The sequence below is a fragment of the Marmota marmota genome, unplaced genomic scaffold (genome assembly GCF_001458135.2).
Source record: "Marmota marmota marmota unplaced genomic scaffold, marMar, whole genome shotgun sequence".
Lineage (NCBI taxonomy): Eukaryota > Metazoa > Chordata > Mammalia > Rodentia > Sciuridae > Marmota > Marmota marmota.
The window spans coordinates 5658654-5680464 of NW_026000026.1; the positions used below are offsets into that span (position 1 = coordinate 5658654).

Consider the following 21811-nt stretch of genomic DNA (forward strand, 5'->3'; position numbering starts at 1 on the left):
CCCCCCCCCCTTTTTTTTTTTACCCTTTAGCTCTCTGATGAAGGGATTTTGATCACTGGTAATACAGGTTTTGATAATGTGGGTCCATCAGTCACCTTTCTGTTAATTGTAGTAGATAAACTAATGTTTTTCCCTCCTTCCTTTTTAGTTATCTAATATTTTAGGAAATATCATATTTAGTTTTTATGTCGGTGTGATTTGGTTTTTGTATGTGTGATTAACTAAAGTCATAATTGTGTAAAGTGGTAAGATCAGCGTGTTTTTGATAGAGATAAAACATGTCTTGGGAAACCTGGTATTATTGACTTTGTAGACAGAATCTTGGTTCTAGACAAGTTTAACTCAACCAGTTTTGCTAATGGTCCCGTGCTTTACAGAATCCTGCTGTGTAGTACTTTTAGACTGTGTCCATGTTCTTTCTTGGTAGATAAGCCAATCATCAGGTGTTGACAATTTAGGAATCTCTGTAGTCTAGCTGGAAGAACTATAGGCTGGGAGGAAAGAAATTTGTAGATGGTGTGTCTTTGTCTGAGGGTGCAGACTGGCAATGTCAACATTTCTTTGAGGAAGAGTTATGAAAATCAGTTGTAGGATATTGGAATATTAACTGGGTTCTCTTTAACTTCCCATAGTAGGCAGCAGTAATTGATTGTGTCCTGGGTCAGTTGTTAGGTACTTGGCACTTTCTGACTTGACTTCCTTTCCTTACCTAAAATTCTTTTACTTATGTGCTACCCACCTCACTACTGTCTCATCGCACCCTTCTAAAAAACAGAACAACAGCAACAATATTAAAACAAACAAACAACAACAACAACAAAAACAACTAAAAAAAAAATCTGAAGTGAAACCTGATTTAAAATGAGGGCCAGAAAAATCTTATAAGTTCTTTACAGAAGTTCTGACTATCTTCCCCTATATTTTCCTCTAGTTAAATGGGACAGCACAAAAATTCAAAAACAATTTTGAAAACAGAAACAAATGATTTTACCTTTTTTATTTTAAATTTTACTTTTATTTAAAAGTGCTTGGAAATTCTTGTTATATTGTGTGTCTGCATTTTGTTTGGTTAACAATAATTTTTTTTTGAGGTTTTGTGTGCTATTCTAGGTACCAATAAGTAATTTATGTATTTTCATTTAATTCTCACAAGAGCTTTATCAAATGACCCCTCCATTTAACCTTTTCTCTCTCTCTTTTTTGAGGCCCTAGAATCTTAAATTGACTAGGTTTAATAAGCCTAGATTACAAGCCTAGCAAGTAAGTGAAAGAGCTGGGAATCGAGTCTCGATCTGGACTGCTCTAAAGCTTCTGTTCTGTAACTGTTATGTTAACAATTAATCATATTATTATAGATTGGAAGATGGATTCCAGGCTCTAAATGTAGCCAGACTACTTTTGGCATATATCTCACTATAAACTAGGAGCTGAGATTGCAAATAGGCATGTCATTGCACAGCACTGTTACTCCTCTTACCTTTTGCAAAAACCATATATGATGTGCTTCCCTCCCCCCTCCATTTTCTCCTCTTTATTTTGGGTTTCAAAAGTGCAATGACCATTCATACTTTGCATCAGGATTGTGGTTGTCTGATCCCTGTGTACTCTATGTAAATTGACCATAGCCTATAATATGTTTGTTCCTTGGAATTTATGAATGCATCATTTTTTATATGCCCTTTCCTGTTAGCCCTGCCAATTCTAGCATGACTGCTTTTAACTTTAGGGCATATGGTAGTCATGGTTGTTGTCTTGATATTGATGTTACTTTACTGTTAAACTTGTGAATTCATAAGGAGAGGTGAATGTTTTTATTAGCTTACTTCTTTGTTTTACCAGAAGCTGCTCCCTATTTCTTTCTTTAAAAAAAAATTATTTATTTACTTTTTTGTAGTTGTAAAGGGACACAATGCCTTTATTTTTATTTATTTTTATTTGGTGCTGAGGGATCAAACCCAGGGCCTCACATGTACTAGGCGAGCGCTCTACCGCTGAGCCACAACCCCAGCCCTGCTCCCTGTTTCTTTCTTTCTTTCTTTTTTTTTTTTTAGAGAGAGAGAATTTTAATATCTATTTTTTTTTAGTTTTTGGCGGACACAACATCTTTGTTTGTATGTGGTGCTGAGGATCGAACCCTGGCTGCGCGCATGCCAGGCGAGCGCGCTACCGCTTGAGCCACATCCCCAGCCCCCTGCTCCTATTTCTTGATGTGCAAAATCCTGCTATTTATATGATCGTGTATTTGAGTGTATATTATTTTGAAAAATTGCCCCTAATTTCTCCATTTAAAATATTTCTTTTTCGACTAGGCACTCGGGTGCACACCTGTAATCTCACAATTCAGGAGACTGAGGCAGAAGGATTTAAAGTTCGAGGCTGGCCTGGGAAATTTAGCAAGACCATGTGTCAAAATAAAAAATAAGGGCTAGGGAATGTAGCTCAGTAATATAGTGTCTCTGGCTTAATATCCTGTAAACTCCCCGCCCCCTCAGACAGACAGACAGACAGACAGACATACAACACACACTCTCACTTGCACACACTCATTTTTGGTAACCTAAATGCATACTTTAATAGAGGGTAAGAAACATCTGGGACTTTTCTTCCCTTGTACGTTTCCTGAATTTGGGTGTATGAGGATACCTACAGTTTCCGAATACTCATCATTTTCATTACTTCTCAGGACTTGGAGCTGGTCTCCTCTGTATACCCCACTTTGCACTATCCATGTGTAGAAACAGTGATGGAAGTGTATTGTTGTATGTCATGCCTGACCCCCCTCCCCCGCGCACACCAGTGGAAGTATTATAGATGGCTAAGTAAGGTATCTACTCAAATTCTAGGAAGATTGGCATTGTACTTGATACATTTAGTTTGTTTCACATGTTCAGGGAAGGGACAGATGGGAATGGTTAGTTTGACTAATACTAATTCTTACGTGAAGAAAGGACAATAAAATTGAACCTTCTTTATTTTTTGTCCACAGAATCAAAATATTTGCTCAACAGTGGACTCGGAGACCATTAAAAATAAACTCCCACTTGAACATCATTTGACTGCATAGCCAGGTAACTAATTCCTTTCTATTTGATTCATTGTAATTTTTTGACTTTAATCTTCTGAAGATACTACCCTTTTCTTTAATTTGTAATTTTGTTTAAAGTTGTTTGGTGCTTGATGTTTTCTTTTTAAGGATAATAGATCAGGTGCAGTGACTCATGCCTGTGATCCTAGCAACTGGGGTTGGGGGTCGGGTGAGGTTTAGGCTGGAGGATTGAGGACAGCCTCAGCAATTTAGTGAGACCCTGTCTTAAAAAAAAAAAAAAAAAAAAAGAGCTTGGGATGTAGGTCAGTGGCAAAGTGACCCTGGGTTCAATCCCCAGTACTCCCTCTTCCCCCCACCAAATAGTAGTTGAATGAGTGGACTTGGAATATTCAAGTGAATACACACACACACACACACACACACACACACCCCAACAGTGGCTATTTTAAGGGTGTTTAGTCAAAATCTGAATCAGCCCTCACCCGTGTTGACTGTTTACCTTGTGAAGATTATTTTCCCCATCTTGTACTGGCAAATAACATTTTATCTAACCCCTTTCTTCACTTTAATATTGCAGCAGAATAGGAAAAAAAAATAGAAAAAGTTTGATAGCTTAGAAAGCAGTTATGTTTGCTGAGCTAGTTAAATTTATTTTGGTTAGTAATACCATCCTCTTGGTTAGCTCATTTGGAAATCTGAGTTTTCTTTGAATCTTACCCCTCTTTGATATATTTAGTAAACAGGACTTATCTGGTTTGCTATTTTCCTGTCTTTTGTATTTGTTCTACTTTCTGTTTCTAATTTTAGCTTCCTTCAGGCCAAGACCCCATAATTTCATGCTTATTTTTGTTCATGGGTCTTTACTGCTTACTTATCTGTTGTTTTTGTACCTGCTTATAATTTTGTTAGATCTTCCTAAATAAATTTTTTTCTCTGGTTTAACAGGGGAAAAATTAGTACAGGTACTGGGGGTATAAGTCCTTGGTAAAGTGCTTGCTGAGCATGTAGGAAATCCTGCTTTCCATCCCCATCACAGGTAGGGGGAGATGTGTATGTAACTCATAAACTCCCTTTTCTTGACATTCAAAATGGTGCTTTATCTGGGAATCCATGTAAGCCACCAGCCGTAGCTCTTGCAACTTCCCTACAAAATCCCTTAATTAAATATGATATGTACACATTCTGTTCTGTTCTGGACATAGCAGAGAATAATCTCCATCTTTTTTTTTTTTAATTAGAGCATTTTAATTATATATAGGAGTTCATTTTGACAATATCATATATACAAGGAATTTGGTTTTAATCCCTATCTTCTTCCTCTTCCACTCTCCCTCCTTTACTCTATTGATCTTCCTTTTGCTTCTTTATTTTTAAAGATATGTTTTTATAACTTTATTTATGTATTTATTTTTTATGTGATGCTGAGTATTGAACCCAGTGCCTCACCCATGCTAGGCAGGCTCTCTACCACTGAGCTACAGCCTCAGCCCCTCCTTTATTTATTTTTAATTGGTACTTTCTACATATATAAAGGTGAAATTCCCTTTGGTACATTTATGTATGCATATAACAGGATTTTATTAAATTCATTCCACACTTCCTCCCCTTTTTCTTCTCCTTCTCTCTGTAGTTTTTTCAACTTTATTTGAAATTGGTTTCCATATTTACAACAGTTATAAATATATAGTATGAAGAAAGTTGAGATATCCTTTGTCTAGACTCACGTACTTGTATTATTTGATTCGTGTGTGCTGGTTCTCTTGCCTCTTCTTTTTTTCCTGTTCCCACTCTCCCTTCTACATTCTGAGCAATCTGAGGGTAATAAGATTGTGTTACTTTTCTCTAAGGTTTCTATTGTATTTCTGAAGAACAGAGTAATTCTTTTATATAACCATTGTACAGTTAACAGCTTCATAAATAGGCATTGCTACAAACTTGTCCACTTTCCAGCCTTACCATTTGATATAATTAAGTCTCATAACATTTTCTTCCTGTATAGAATCCCGCCTGAGGTCAGGTACTACTTAGTTACTATTTTTCTTAAACCTCTTTTTTCCTGGGATATTTGTACAGCCTTTCTTTATTTTTTATGATATTGACATTTTTGAAGCCCCCCCATCTCCAGCAATGAACTGTTCTGGGGATGGAAACCAGGGTCTTGTGCATGCTAGCCAAGGACTCTACCACTGAGCTACCTCCCCAGCCCCATTTAATAGAATGTTCTTCATTTTATTTATTTATTTATTTGAACTTTTTTTGGTTGTAGATGGGCACAATATCTTTATTTATTTACTATTATGTGGTGCTGAGGATCAAACCCAGTGCCTCACATGTGCTAGGCAAGTTCTCTACCACTGAGCCACAAACCCAGCCCGAATGTTCTTTGTTTTATACTTGTCTGAAGGTTCCTTGTGATTAGATTTAGGTTTTGTATTTTTGGCTGAAATATTGTATAGGTGATGTTATATCTTGAGAACATAAATTCGGGAGGCACATGTCTATCTGTCCCTTGCTGTGATGCTAATTTGGACCACTTGGCCAAGGTGTTGCCAGGCTTCTCCACTTGTAATCTGCCTGTCCTTGACCCCAGCAATAAACTGTGTCTATAGGAGATAATACAGATATTGTGATTCTACTCAGTTTTTCCTAGATTTAGTATTCACTGATGAACCTTGTTTGATCCAGCTTTTTTTTTTTTTTTTTTACTGTGATGGTTGCAAATTGGTTATTTTCTCATTTCAGCATTCCTTTTACATTTACCAGTGAGCTCTTAGCATTATTCTGTAATCAAGAGCTTTATTTATTGGTATGGACTAATGAATTATTATGTTTTGAATAGTTTACAATTAATTACTTTACTTTATTATGTTGCTCAAATTGTAGGTTTGGCCAGTGAAGCTCTCCCCTTTCCTTCCCTTCTTTTCTTGTCACAGGCTCCCCTCTGTTGCCACATCTGGCCTGAAACTCAGAATTTTCTTGCCTCAGCCTCCTGAGTTGCTGGGATTACAGGCTTATTCCACCTTGTCTGGGTCCCATTACGCTCTTTCAACTGGGTTCCTGTGTCCTTATGTGTTAGAGACCCAGGAACTATGGGTGGTAAATGTCCTTATTGCTCTTGAGTTGTCTTCTCATCTTGGCCCTTTTAGTAGACAGAGCTAGGAAATATGCAGGCTGTACACACACACATGCATAGTCATGTTCACAGAAACATGCATATACATATTTTAGAAATCATGAGTTTATATCAATATTCCCAACTTTATGTCTAGTGTTTTTTCTTAGGGTTTGTATTTCATATTTTAAATGTCTTATGCTGTGAGAATTCTGGCCTTCAACATTATTAATACATTTACACATCAACTCTATAATTTAAGATAATTTTAGAATTGCTTTGTTTATTTTACTACAATAAACTTTTTGTGGTACACTTTGGGTAGTACATTCTAGGCAAGAAATCTATCACTGAGCTATACCCTAGTCCTAATAAACTCATTTAAAATGAGTGGAAGATTTGTTTGCAAATCCCTCTACCCTCAAATTTTGCTCATGACAAGAGTGAATCATTAAAATTTTGTTCTTAAATTACTTGGATTGAGGGCTATGAGTGTATCTTAGTGATTGAGTGCTTGCCTAGTATGTACAAGTTTCTGGGTCAGTCCCCAGTACCACTTCAAACAAAACACACCCCCAAAACTTGGATTGACCATGTATCCCTCCTTATCCCTCCTTCTTATCTTCCATGTTCTCCTTCCCATGCTTACTTTCTACATAATCTAACTATGGTCTATATATGAATTGAAATTAGGTTAATTTATTTGTTGCTTGAGTTTCAAAGTTTTTTGTGCCCTTTTTTATTTTGGTTGGTTTTATTTTTTGACTATGTAGAATGTTAGTATGCTTTCAGTGTCAAAACTGGGGCTGAGGGCATAGCTCAGTGGTGGAGTGCTTGCTTAGCATGCTGAGGCCCTGGGTTCCATCCTTAGCATTACCCCTCCCACCCCCGCCCCAGTCAAAATTACACAAAAGGTGTATTTTTTTCTGTATCCCTTCTACGCTATCTTTTCTTATTCTTCATAAGTAACATTCTGGTTTATCTTCTCCTTTCTCCCCCGCCCTTTCTCTCTCTAAGCATATATATATATATATATTTTTTTTTTATTTAGACAAAAGATGGCATAGTATATAGTCTTTGCATTTTGCTTCCCCATCCCCTTACTGAGTTTTCCTGGAAAGAATGCTGCATTATATCAAAGAGATCTTTCCTATTCATTTTGTTTTAATTATGGTAAATTTTGCATAACAAAATCTGCCATGTTGATGTATACAGTTCAATGGCATGGAGTTCATTCATATTGCTGTGCAGCCATCAGTCTTCCATTTCCGGAACATTTTATCTTCCTAAAGCAGAACTCTGGATACCTATTAAATTAGTTATTTCTCATTCTCCCTTTACTTATGTCATCTCATTAACTTTTATAGTCAAACAATTTTTATGTATGGGTACTGTCAGTTGCTTCCCATATTTTGTAATTAAAATAATGCTACAGTGAATAAACTTGCGAGTGTATATTTTTTGTATTGCTGGGGGACCCATTACTGAAAGTAGGACTGCTAGGTTAAATGGTATCTATATTGGGCTGGGGTTGTGGCTCAGTGGCAGAGCGCTTGCCTTGCACATGTGAGGCACTGGGTTTGATCCTCAGCACCATATAAAAATGAATAAACAAAATAAAGATATTGTGTCCATGTATAACTAAAAATGTTTTAAAAACTGGTGTCTGTATGCTTAGATTTATCCCTAAGCTTTTTGTTTTTTATTTTGAAATAGGGTCTCACTGAGTTGGTTAGGGGGTTGCTTAGTTGCGGAGGCTGGCCTGGAACTTGTGATCCTCTTGTCTCAGTCTCGAGTCACATGGATTATAGGCATGATCCACCACGCCTGACAGCATAGGTATTATTTTTAAGATTCATTGATATTATGTGCATCAATAGTTTATTTCTTATTGTTGAGTAATATTTTATTGTGTGTGAATATAACAACTTGTATTTCTGGTTTAGGCTATTATGAAAAAAGCTGATGTGAACATTCAGTATAAGTCATTGGGTTGATTTTTCTCTTTTTCCCTCTTGGGTAAAAGACCCGAGAGTGTTAATTGCAGGGTCTTAAGTATATATTAATCTTTATAGTAAACTGAAACTTTTCTAATTTTTCTAGAGTGGCTGTACCATTTTATAATCTACTTGCAATTTATGAAAGTTCAAGTTCTACAGCTTTCCCTGTAGACTAATATTATTAGTCTTTTTAATTTTAGCTCTTCTAATGGGGGAGTGGTAGTATCACATCATGAGTTTAATTTACATTTTTATGATGACTAATGATATTGAGAATAATTTTGTTATGTTTATTAACATGTATGTTTTGTTTAAAAGTGTCCAAATGTTTTGTCATTGTTTTTCAGTTGAGTGATTTGCTTTCTCATTGACCTGTGTAATTTTCTTTTGAAAATATTTTAGGGGGCTGGGGATGTGGCTCAAGTGGTAGCGCGCTCGCCTGGCATGCGTGCGGCCCGAGTTCGATCCTCAGCACCACATACAAACAAAGATGTTGTGTCCACGAAAAATAAATAAATAAATATTAAAAAAAAAAAAAAAAAAAGAAAATATTTTAGGTCCTTTAAGATATGTGTTGAAAGTACTGTCAGTTTTTGTTGTCTCTCCACCATCCCCCTCGCTGGGAACTAAATCCAGAGGCTCTCTATCCCTGAGCTACATCCCTATCCCTTTTTGTTTATTTATTTTTTTTGAGATAGATCTGGCTAAGGTGCTGAGACTGGCCCTGTGTTTTCTTGTAGACATTTTATGGTTATGGTTTCAGCTTTATATTTAGGTCTATGATCCATGATCCATTTTGATTTAACTTTGTGAATGGTGCAAAGAAAGGGTTGAGGATTATTATTTTTTTTTTTTTTGGTGCTAGGGATTGACCCATGGGCATGTGTATGCTAGACATGAGTCTACGCTACAGCTATCTCTTCAGTGCCTGGATCAGTTTTTAAAATGCAGATATTCAGTTCTAGGGCTATTTGTTGTTGAGATTTTCCTTTTTCCATTGGATTGTTTGGTAATCTAATCAGTTGACCATATTTGATCAGTCTCTGTCTTTTGTCTATATTTAGGCCTATATACATTGTCTGGATTACAGAATTTTATAGTAAGTCCTGTAGAGCTTTTTATAGTAGGACTTGAAATAAAAAATCAAGTGGTATTAAGTCTTTCAAACCCCCATCCCCACTCCTGTTTACTCTTTTGGCTAAACTAATCTTTTTTTTTTTTTGTCCTGGGTTTCAACCTAGGAGTGTTTTACCACTGAGCTATGTCCTCAGTCCTCTTTATTTTGAGACAAGTTTTGTAAAGTTGTTGGGGTCACTATGAACCTGCAGTCCTTCTGCCTGAGCCTCCCAAGTTGCTAGGATTATAATCTTTCACATTTTAATACAAATTTTTGAATCATTTTGCCAGTCTTGTCAGTCACTTGTAAATTGCTGTGTAGTCAGTCTAGCCAGTGTGGCCACTTTGAGTCTGGTTATTTTGTCAATTTTGCAAGATTGCTGGGCTTGTTTGGATTTTCATTCCTTGTGCTGGAAATTGCTTCCTGGTAGAAGGTTTTAGGTGGATCTCATGTTGTATTATACCCTTCTCCATATTGTTTCCCTACTTTCAGGAACCATGATTTTTTTCACTGCCTGGTTTTCAATATGTGAATAATTTCTCATAATTTGCCCACTTGTTCATTGTGGGACAGACCCTATTCTTCTTTCATGTTCTAAAGTAGAAGCCCTAAAATTTATTTTAGAACTTATAAGAAAGGCTGTTTGTATGTTTTAGCTTTTTTAAAAAAGCTGTGTTTATTAACTATTAAGCTTCTTTGCATATATTTAATTGAATAACTTCTGAAGGTTTTTGTAAGGCATATAGTCTTGAACTTCTTCTTTTTTTTTTTGGTTTGCTACACTGAGGATTAAACCTAGGGCCTGTGCACACGCTAGACAAGCACTCTGTCATTGAGTTACATCCCTGTCCTAATATCTTTCTTTTTCCTACCTTTATTTTTTTGTGGTACTGGAGATCGAACCCAAGGCCTCTCACATGGTAACTTCTCAAAGCTCTATTACTGAACTCCATCCCTGGTCCCTAATATCTTGAACTAATCTTTTTAGATGATATTACTCCAGCAATGAAAATATGCCTGTGGTTATTCATCAAAAATCCTGGATTTTTGGAATCTTAGCTTGTGATATGATTCATTGTCTTAAAATTAACTTTTTGAACTGCAGTCTCTTCAGAGTTGAAGGATTTACTTCATGAAAATTTCAGTTTTCTTTTTTTAATATGGTACTAGGGATGGAACCCAGGGGTGCTCTGTCACTGAGCTATATCCACAATTCTTTTTATTTTTTATTTTGAGATAGTCTTGCTAGTTGCCTTGTACCTCAGCCTCTGGAATCACTGGGATTATAGGCATGCACCACCTCTCCCGGACTTGGCAATGCTTTTCATTCCTTCATTCAACTGTATAGTGTTCCTGTTTTTAACTCAGATGATAGAAAAACTGGTTTAAGAAATGTTCAAGATAGGCACAGTGACTCACACCTGTAATACCAGCTACTAGGCATACTAAGGCAGGAGAATCTCATGTTTGAGGTCAGTTTGGGCAACTTAATGAGACCCTGTCTCAAAATGGAGAAAGGGCAGGGAAAGTAGCTTCTTGGTAGGGTCCTTGCCTCGTACTCAGAAAGCTTGTTCTGTTCCCAGCAACTGCAAATGAACAAAACGGAATTATCAAGGCCAGGATAATTATCGTTTGCCTTTATATATCATTTAATTAAAATTCTGGTTTCTAGTATTCTGCCATAATCTTGTTGAGAATCTTGATGTGAAATATGTATTAATGGCACAATAATAGCCTTCTAAGTTGCAAGAACTTTATTAATTCCTGACCCTCAGTTTCATTTGAAATGTAATTACTGAAGTTTAAGATAGCTGTATTGATTATAAATTCTGCTTTTGTCTTCTAATTAAAATATGAACCATATTTGTGGAAATTTTGTAAAACTGTTCTGCCTTAAAAACCAAACAATTTTAGTGAATTCCTTTTAGGTTTAATTTGTGTGTAGGAAAATCACCTCTTGTTAATTTTGAAAGTTACCTACTTGGATATAATAGCTGTCAAACTTAAAACCAGAAAGACCAGTGTTTTTAGCATGGAAGCTAGTAGGAGTAGTAGTCTCATCTTGCCATCAGTTTCTTCATCATGATCAATTTACACATTTTATGGAAGAGCTCAGATTTTTTTAGCAGCTTTAAGTTTCTGTGTTTGACAGGTCTGGTTCTTTATTACAGAGCTATTAGTTGCCTGTTAATAGACTAGGTTCTCCCCCACTCATTATAAATGCATGATAACTAATGAAATGACTTGTTAAGAGCCGTAATTTCTATTTTCTTTATTTTAGGCTGGTGAGAATGAATTTCTGTTAGGTGTGCTTCACGCACAGCCCCCAGTTCAAATACAAATATTAGAATAATTGTAAATGATGTTGTTATACTGAGAGAGATTCCATGAATGGGATCTTGCTACCTTGCTCAGGTTGGCCTTGATCTTGTGATCTTCTTGCATCCTTCTGCCTCAGTCTCTTGATTAGCTGGGAATATAGGTGTGTACCATTATGCCTGGGTCATGATGTGTTTTTAAACTTAGAGCATTAAAGTGATGCTATATAGGGGCTGGCACATGTGAGGCACTGGGTTAAATCCTTGGCACCACATAAAAATAAACAAATAGGAGCTAGGGTTCTACTCAGCGGTGGAGCGCTCAACTAGCACGTGTGAGGCGCTGGGTTCAATCCTCAGCACCAGATAAAAATAGGCAAATAAAATAAAGGTATTGTGCCCCAACTAAAAAAAAAATTTAAAAAAACAAAATAAAGGCATGCTGTTCATATACAACTAGAAAAAAAATAAAAAAATATACAATATTTTATATACATAATTGTATATTATATATTATATGTCCTGAAAGACACAAGAAGATCTTTACGTGGTACCTGCTCTGTGTTTTTCTTCTTGAGTTTATTGTGCTTCTATTCCAGAAGTAACAACTGTCTGGAGTTGATTTGGTACTTTTTTTAAAAGCCACATATGGCGGGGACAAGGGTTGTGGCTCAGTGGTAGAGTGCATGCATGAGGCACTGGGTTCGATACCCGGCACCACATAAAAAAATAAATAAAGGTATTGTATTCATCTACAACTATATATGTATGTGTGTGTGTGTGTGTGTGTATATATATATATATATACACACATACATACATATATACATACATACATATATACATATATATATATCACACATACAGTAGGGCTGGGATGTAGTTCAGTGAGTGGTAGAGTGCTTACCTAGCATATGTGAGACCTTCAGTTTAATTCCTGCTACTGCAAAACAAAATAGAACAAAGCCCACATAAACAGTTTCATCTGGTTTTTGATGTATTAATAATGTTGCAGTGAACATTTTTGGTGTATGCTTATTTTTTTAATATTTATTTTTTTAGGTATAGATGGACACAACACAATGCCTTTATTTTTATGTGGTGCTGAGGATCCAACCCGGGTCCCGCCCGTGCTGGCGAGCGCTCTACCGCTGAGCCACAATCCCAGCTCCTCTTTTTTTAAATATATTTTTTAGTTGTAGATGGATACAATATCTTTTTTTGATTGAACTCAGGGGCACTCAACCACTGAGCCACATCCCCAACCCTATTTTGTATTTTTATTAGAGACAGGGTCTCACTGAATTGTTTAGCACCTTGCCATTGCTGAGGCTGGCTTTGAACTCGCAATTCTCCTGTCTCAGTCTCCTGAGGTGCTGGGAATACAGGCATGCAGCGTGAACACAATATCTTTATTTTATTTATTTTTATGTGGTGCTGAGGATTGAACCAGTGCCTCATGCGTGCGAGGCAAGCGCTCTACCACTGAGACATAACCCCAGCCCCTGTATGCTTTTTTGTATAGAATATTTTCATTGCTCTTAAAGTTTTGAACATAAACTTGGTTTTAACCAGCAATATAACATTTATTTTCAATTTGGTGATACTTTAGAAAATGTACACCTTCTTTTTGATAATCCTGCTTTATTATTAAAACAAATTCACTTTATTATCAGTAGATTAGCAGTAAACATTGTTTATTTTCCCTTTATTTTAAATACTTGGTTATAAAAAATTTACTAAACCATAGTTATTATATAATAAAATTTAGCAATCTTAAATTATTCATTTCTTTTTTTGTACGAGGGATTGAACCCAGGGGTTTTACCACTGAGATACATCCTCAGCCCTTATTTATTTATTTATTTTTCTATTGAGACAGTGTCTCACTAAGTTGCTTAGGGCCTCACTGAATTTCGAGGCTAGTATCAAGACTTGAGATCCTCCTGCCTCAGCCTCCCAAGTTGCTGGGATTCCAGGCATGTACCATCTCCTCCAGCTTAATTTACAGTTTAATGAGTTTTGGCAAATGTATTAATCACATTTGTGATATAAATCATTCCCATTGTCCCTAAAGTTCCCATGTATGTCTGTGCAGTTAATCCTCTCTACTGTCCTTGGCAACCCAAGGAAACCTCCATCTCAGCTGCTTTAAATCACCAGTTTTGCTATTTCTAGAATTTCATGTAAATGGTATTCTCATTATGTATTTGTTATACCTTTTGTAATTGTCATTCCATTCTTGGATGTTTTGTTTGTTTTTGTTTGCATTTCAGTTTTGAAAGTTTATATTATGATATCTTTTTTGGGGGCGGGGGTACCAGGAATTGAACTCAAGGGCACTCTGCCACTTAGCCCCATCCCAGCCCTATTTAAAATTTTTTTTATTTTAATTTTTTTTAAAATATTTTTTTATTTTATTTTATTTTTTTAGTTTTCGGCGGACACAACATCTTTGTTTGTATGTGGTGCTGAGGATCAAACCCGGCCGCACGCATGCCAGGCGAGCGCGCTACCGCTTGAGCCACATCCCCAGCCCTATTTTAATTTTTTAATTGTTGATAGACCTTTATTTTTTATTTATATGTGGTGCTGAGAATCAAATCCAGTGCCTCACACATGCTAGCCAAGTGTGCTACTGCTGAGCCCCAGCCCCCCAGCCCCCCAGCCCTATTTTGTATTTTATTTAAAGACAGGGTTTCTCTGAGCTGCTAAGCACCTCACTATTGCTGAGGCTGGCTTTGAACTCGTGATCTTCCTGCCTCAGCCTCCGAGCTGCTGGGATTATAGGCACCACCGCTCCTGGCTTGTATTTATATCTTAAGTTTAATGATATTTACCTGTCAGCTATATTCAGTGTCCTGATGTGCCTTTTAAAGGCTTTCTTCATTTCTGTTATAGTCTGTTTGAATTTTTGCTTAGTTTCCATCTCTCTCCTAAAATACCCATGTTTTATTTCATGTTGTCCACTTTCTCAATTAGAATTCTTAGTGTATTAATCATAATTAAAATCTCACTGTTGATTTCTAGTGCTTTGAGAAGAAATGTTTTTTAAAGAACCTGGCTTCTTTCTGTTTGTTACCACTCTTGTGAGGCTTCTTTGCTTATATCACCAAAACCTGTTTTCATTTATTAGTGCTCACTGATTTCTGGATGCTCAATGGGGTTCGGTGGTGCATGCCTATAATCCCAGCTACTTGAGGGGAGACCGAGGCAGGAGGATTGTAAGTTCAGACAGCCTCAGCAATTTAGTGACACCCTGTCTTGAAATTAAAAAAAATTTACAAAAGGGCTGTGATGTGGCTCAGTGGTTAAGCCCTGGGTCCTGGGTTCAAATCTTTGCCCTCACCCCCCAAAAAAAAGAAGAAAAAAAGAATATGGATGACCACACAAAATTTTGTACATATATGTTTGGAGCAGTAGTATTCATACTAGCCCAAGGGGAAGCAACTTAAAAGTTCGTGTGCTGATGAATAGATAAATAAAATACATATCAATACTATGAAGCATTATATGCTGTAACTTGGATGAATTTGAAAACATCATGCTATGTGAAAGAAGCCAGTGGAAAAATTAAACTAGATATTATATAATTTCATTTATATGAATTGTCCAGAATAGGTAAATCCATAGAGACAAAAAATAAATTAGTGACTGCCCAAGGTAGCCCTGAGAGAGAGGGAGTATGTATGAGGATGGGAGGGAGGGAATTGCGTGGATTGGGGAAAAGACAACTACGGATGCTAGGTTTCTTTTTGGGATGATGAAAATGTTCTGGGCTAGGGTTATGGCTCAGGGCAGAGTGCTTGCCTAGCATGCATGGGGCACTGGGTTCAATCCTTAGCACCACATAAAGTAAAACAAAGACGTGTACACCTCTAACTAAAGAAATTAAAAAAAAAAGAAAAGAAAGAAAGTAAATGTTCTAAAATTGATTGTGGTAACAGTTGCACATCTTTTAATATAGTAGCCATCGATTATGTGTTGTCAGCATGGGATATGTGAATCACATTTCAGTAAAGCTGTTAAAGAATGTAGCAAATATATTCAAGACTATTAAGAGCATTATGTTATAGACGAATTTTATGGTATTTGTCTCATAAGACTGATTTCAAAAGGCTTGTTGTCTTTCTCAAACATTTCTAGGTTTCCTGAGTAATGCTTTGGGCCGGGGTTGCAGCTCACTGGTAGAGCACATGAGATTCTAGGTTGTGTCTCCAAAGTGGCAATGCTCGTGTGTACACACATGCTTTAATTGCATTTACCTTAATTATTACTATTTTCTTTTTTTATGTGTGGTTCTTGGATTAAGCTCAGGGCCTTGTTCATATACTCTACCCTGAGTTACATTCCCAGTTGTCACCTCAGTTTTTATAAATGAGTCTTTATTTTAGAAGTTAACCTGTGATTATAGGGCCAATGTAAATTCTAGCAGCATAACTTTTCCATGTATTAAGTTTATATTGAGAGGACTTTATTCCTAAATAAAGAAAAAAGTCATCTCCACACTGATCTGTTTTTGCCTATTTGTCCATTAAATGTTTGTTAGACACCTGTGACTATTTAGCACAGTACCTGCAGATATCAGTTATTATTTTCAAGCTTATAACTACAGTTAAAAACATTTACCATACTTTTGGTAGGCTGTGGTTACAAGTGGAGAAGCCACAACTATTTTACTTAAGATTATCTGAGTGCTTGTTTCCTCATTCCCCCTTTTTAAAATTTTAAATTTTATGTATTTATTAAGTTTATTAACTTTTAGATAAGAGAAAACCAATGCATTTATAATTTTAAAAGCTTAAATATTTTGAATCAAATATTGATGTAGCAGTTTACTTTAAAATGTGATTTTTTTTTTTTTTGAGCATGGGTTCTAGACTGTATAGGGGAGGGTTTTAAAAGAAAATTCCTATTAATAGTTGTATTTTATTATTAAAGTCAAAGACCAAAGGTTAAGTTGGCTTACTGTAATGGTGAAGCTTTTACAGTATATATTGAAAACTGTAAAGTTGTAAGAAAACTGAAAAGTAGTTGTGATACTGATCTGTTCCCCTTTTTCCTGCTGTGGAAACCAGTGGAGATGAAGTTTTAGTACTTGTTCATAGAAAAGACAGTTTTGGTCTTCAGTTTCATCAGTTTTTCTGCAAACAACACAATTTTGTTCTTTATGACTGAATAAAAATCCATTTTGTGTATATGTGTGTATATAATATATAAAAAACATTTATAGTCTCTGTGTACACATAGACACACACACACACACAAAAAAAAAACAACTTTTTTTTTGTTCATCTGTGGACGGACACCTAGGCTAATTGCATCACTTGGGCATTGTGAATTGTGCTGCCATTAACAGGTATGGGTATTCTTTCTGTAGTATGCATGCTTAATATTTCTTCCCACCCACCCCCATCCCCCACTAGGGATGGACCCAGGGGTGCTTACCATTGAGCTACATCCCTAGCCTTTTCTTATTTTTCATTTTTTGTTTTGAGGCAGGGTCTTACTAGTCTCTTGTTGAGGCTAACTTTGAACTATGATCCTCCTGCCTCAGTCTCCTGAGCTGCTGGGATTACAGGGATGCACCACTGGAGCTTTAATTCTTTTGGATAAATACAGAAGAGTTGTAGAGCTGGTTCATATGGTGGTTTCATTCCTAGTCTTTTGAGGAACTTCCATAGTGGCTGTACTAATTTATATTTTCATATCAACAGTGTATAAGAATCATCCCCCATCCTCTCTAACATTTATTATTTGTGTGGTTTTCTTCTTCTTCTTCTTCTTCTTCTTCTTCTTTTTTTTTTCTTCTTGGTGGTGCTGGGGATCAAACCCAGGGCCTTGTGCATGCAAGACAAGCACTCTGCCAGCTGAGCTATATCCCCAGCCCCTTACTTGTGTTTTTGGTGATTGCTAGTCTAAATTGAGTGAGGTGAAAACGTAGTGTCGTATTTTAATTTCCATTTTCCTGATGACTAGGGATGTTGAATATTTTATCATATAATTGTTAGCCATTTGTACTTCTTTTTAGAAGTGTATGCTTAGGTCATTTGCCCAGTTTTTGATTGAAAATTTTTTTTAATTTTAAGTTTTTGGAATTCTTTATATATTCTGGATGTGAGTCCTCTTTTGGAAGAATTGCTAACAGATTTTCTCCCATTTTGTAGACTCTCTCCCTGTTGTTGTTTCCTTTGCTGTGCAGAAACTTTTTAATTTGATGCCATTATGCTTATTGGTTGAGGAATTCAGTGCATCATGTTAAGCAAAATAAACCCAACTCAAAAAGTCACAGGTCTTGGGGCTGGGGATGTGGCTCAAGCGGTAGCGCGCTCGCCTGGCATGTGTGCGGCCCAGGTTCGATCCTCAGCACCACATACAAACAAAGATGTTGTGCCTGCCGAAAACTAAAAAATAAATATTAAAAAAAAAAATTCTCTCTCTCTCTCCCTCTCTCTCTCTCTCTTAAAAAAAAAAAGTCACAGGTCTTATGTTTTCGGTCATGTGGAAGCTAGAGAAGGAAAAAAGGGATCCATGAAAATAGAAGGAAGGCTAGCGAGACAGAGGAAGAGAATTAGGGGGAAGGAGGAGGAGGGCAAGGGGAGATACTGGAGGATGAAATTGATCAAATTATGTTATGTACATGAATGGATGAGCCACAATGAAACCCATTATTCTGTTTGTTTATTATACATCAAATTGAAAAGTTTTGGGCTGGGGATGTAGCTCTGTGGTAGAGCATTTTCCTACAAAGACTCTACGTTTAGTTCCCAGCACTGTTCCCCCCTCCTCCCTGATAATTTTATTGAATTTGGACAGATTTTGTTATTAAAAAATGTCAGGCCAGTAATACAGCTCTTGTGGTACTTAATTTTGCAACTTTAATAAATGCTCTTGGCTTAAACATCAGCTGAAATGATCTAAAAAGTGAATCACTATACAAAGAGTCCCATTTATATCTCTGTTATAAATGGTCTTATTTCTTATGGGCCAAACTTGTGATTACTTTCTTCTTGTGATTTTGGCTTTATTTTTACAAACTGTTATAATAAGAATATGTTTCTGAATCTGTAATATTGAACATATAGAGATGTATTATTTAGAAGTTGATATTGAAAACCTCTAAACTTCTGACCTTGAATAGAATTTGCTATGTACAACGATTGCACACAGCTGTTGGATTCATAATTGGCCTTTCTGGATCTCTGCTTTGTGAAAAATAGTGTGTATTGGACATGAGTACATGACAGCTGACATTTATCAAGGATAACAGGAGCTCTACTCATTTTCACGTTTTAAAGCAACTTTGAAAGCTTTGCATGTGCACACATGGTCAACATATGTTTCTAAACTTTAAATGTATTTTCCATCATGGTAGCTTGTTAATAAAAAACTTAAGTATAAATTCTCAATGAGCTTCGTACATTAAAGTTATGAGTATACAAGCACCTGAAGATCAACAGTGCAGGTTATTGAATTCATTTCTTTGGAATTTTATCTTGTAATTTGGACACTGTCGTACATGTCGGTAATCCCAGCTCCTTGGGAGGCCAAGGCAGGCTGATGACAAGTTCAAGTCCAGTTTGGGTAATGTATGTTAAAAAAACCAACGCCCCCAAACCAAAACCAAACCAAAAAAACCCCCCAAAGAACCCAAAACTAAAACATGCTCCAGATAGTACTTTTGTAACATAATTGTAATTTTGGCATTTCTTTCATTTCCCTAACACAAAATTTGGTCCAATGTGTAGAAAATGGAATTATAGATATAATACCCCCCACCCTCTTAACTACTGGTATATTTGCTGTTCTGTTTGAAACTAAATTTTTTTTAGTTGTAGATGGACACAATATCTTTATTTTTCTGTGGTGCATGCATCCAAGGCAAATGCTCTACCACCGAGCCACAACCCCAGCCCTGAAAAGATATTTTATAGGGTCTGTTATTTTATTTTTCTGGAGGGTGACAAATGGAATTGGAATGATATGATTTTTAGGTTTGGTTCTTAGGTTTTAAAAATTCTCTTTAGATTGTGATAATAACTTGAAAATAATTCTAGGATAAAACTGCTAAGGTCATAATGTGTTGGCAAACTTGTTAAAATAACACTTTTTAGTGATGTATACTTTAATCCCAGCAATTTGAGAGGCTGAAGCAGGAGGATTCTGAGTTTGAGGCTAGTCTGGACAATTTAGCAAGACCTGTCTCAAAATAAAAATAAAGGGCTGGGGATGTAGCTCAGCGATAGAGCACCCTAGGTTAAATCCCCAGTACAAGAAAAAGAAGACCAACAATTAAAACAAACAAACAAACAAACAGATTTTATGGTTGATATTAGTTTCAGACATGAGGACTCATTGGATACATCAGTATGCAGATCACATTGACTTGCTGCAAGTTGACAGAAAACATGCTTTGACTTCAGAAAATAAATTGGCCATGCACATTTGTAATTCTACTGTTTTTTTCATTTCCAGATGGTTCAATAGTTTGGGGCCTTGATTCCTATAGCTTGGGAAGGAAGTTGAAATTAATTATGTGTGTGTATGAGAATTTTTATTTGGGTTTTTTAAATAAGCCTGTTCTATGATGTGTAGGTACCATGTAAATTGTTTATTTCATTACTTAATTAGTTCTCTCCCTAGTTCCATTTGAAATATAAGAAGCCTGACTCCCTTTTCATTTTCCTTTTGGCATTTGAAAAGCCATTTTCTTAAGAATGATGTATATAAACTGGGGCAAGTTAAATCACCAGTGTCTTTACATTAAAAAAAAAAAAATCACAGAGCATCAACTACAAACATTCACATGAATTTTCAAGGAAGAAATAGTTTTTAGTCACTTGTGACCCAAGTGCCCTTTTTAATAAGAGTTTTTCTGTTTCTACAAATTCTTTTGACGGAGAAATACACATTTATTAGAGAGGTTTAAAGAAAATATTTGGACTTGGCCGAGCAGCATGTGCCTGTAGACCTAGCTACTTGGAAGGCTGAGGCGGGAGGATCACTTAGGCCTGTGAGTTTGAGACGTCAACATAGTAAGGTGCTGTCTCAAATAAAAGAAAGAAAGAAAGAAAAAAAAAACAAAACAAAACAAAACCTCTTGAAGTGTCTGCATAAGAACAGTTCAGTACCACTACCAAATCTTTAACTGTGGATCTTAACATTTGTTGAGGTTTCACTTTACCTTCCAAAACTCGGATTGAAATGTAATTGCCATTGTGACAGTATTAAGAAGTGGGACCTTTAGAAAATAATTAGGCAGTGGATTAATGTGTTATCATAAGATTGTGTTAGTTGTTAAGGAGTGGGCCCTTGTTAAAAAGAGGAAGTTCTGCCTGCTTGCCTCTTGCTTTGCACACTGGATGTTTTCTCCCAGAGAATGATGCAGCATGAAGCCCCTCACTGGATGCTACCATCATGCTCTTGGACTTCCTGTCTTTCAGAGCCAGAAGCCAAATCACATCTCTATTCTTTTATGAATTATCCAGTCTCAGGTATTCTGTTACAGCAGAAAAAGAACTAAGGACAGCGTCTTGGTGGTACTTTTAGGTACTGAGGGTTAGACAGCATGCTTCAGTTATTCAGCTAATTTAGAAATTAAAAAACACAAGTAATTCATTTCCTTAATTCATCTAGGTTATAGACTTTGTTGCTTTATAGTTAGCAGCAAAAATCTGCTTTTTAAATAACTATTCTATTTGTCTTAATAGTCATAGTTTATTAAGGAATCCATTTTTCAAGTTAGCTCTGTTTTTGTTTGTTTGTTTTTTTTGTTCTTTCCTCTGGGAAAGAACCTGGTGGTGCTTAACCAGTGAACCATATCCCCTGTCAAGGGAGCTATTTTTTAAGAGCCCACCCTTTGTCGGATACTGAGATACTTTTTGTGAATATGTTTTTTAATCCTTTCAATAATTGTCAGGTGTTGGTATGTCCATTTTAAGGAATATGAACTTGAAGTTCAGAAATGTAAATTTGGTAAGATCATGCCGGAGCGCAAATTATCTCTGAAATCTATCTTTGAAGTTTCCCCCTCATGCTTCATTTGTTTGATCAATTTTCTTAGCTGATTCACTAATTGTGTGTGTTTTCATTTTGCCTGGAATTAACTTTATTATAGAAAGTTTTGGTTTCAAACAAATATCCCATGCAAATCAAATCTGTTCAGAGTTGATCATGTGGGCAGTGCACTATTTTTTTTTTTTTTTTTTTTTTTTTTTT

General features: G+C 36.2%; 1 long non-coding RNA gene across 1 annotated transcript in view; it reads left to right on the forward strand.

Moving 5' to 3' along the window:
• LOC125618950 overlaps nucleotides 1-21811 on the forward strand; it is a 91683-nt gene that overhangs the window by 52572 nt on the left and 17300 nt on the right. The window contains exon 2 of the long non-coding RNA XR_007350340.1: nucleotides 2987-3068. This is a non-coding gene — a long non-coding RNA (uncharacterized LOC125618950). The remainder of the gene's footprint in view (nucleotides 1-2986; nucleotides 3069-21811) is intronic.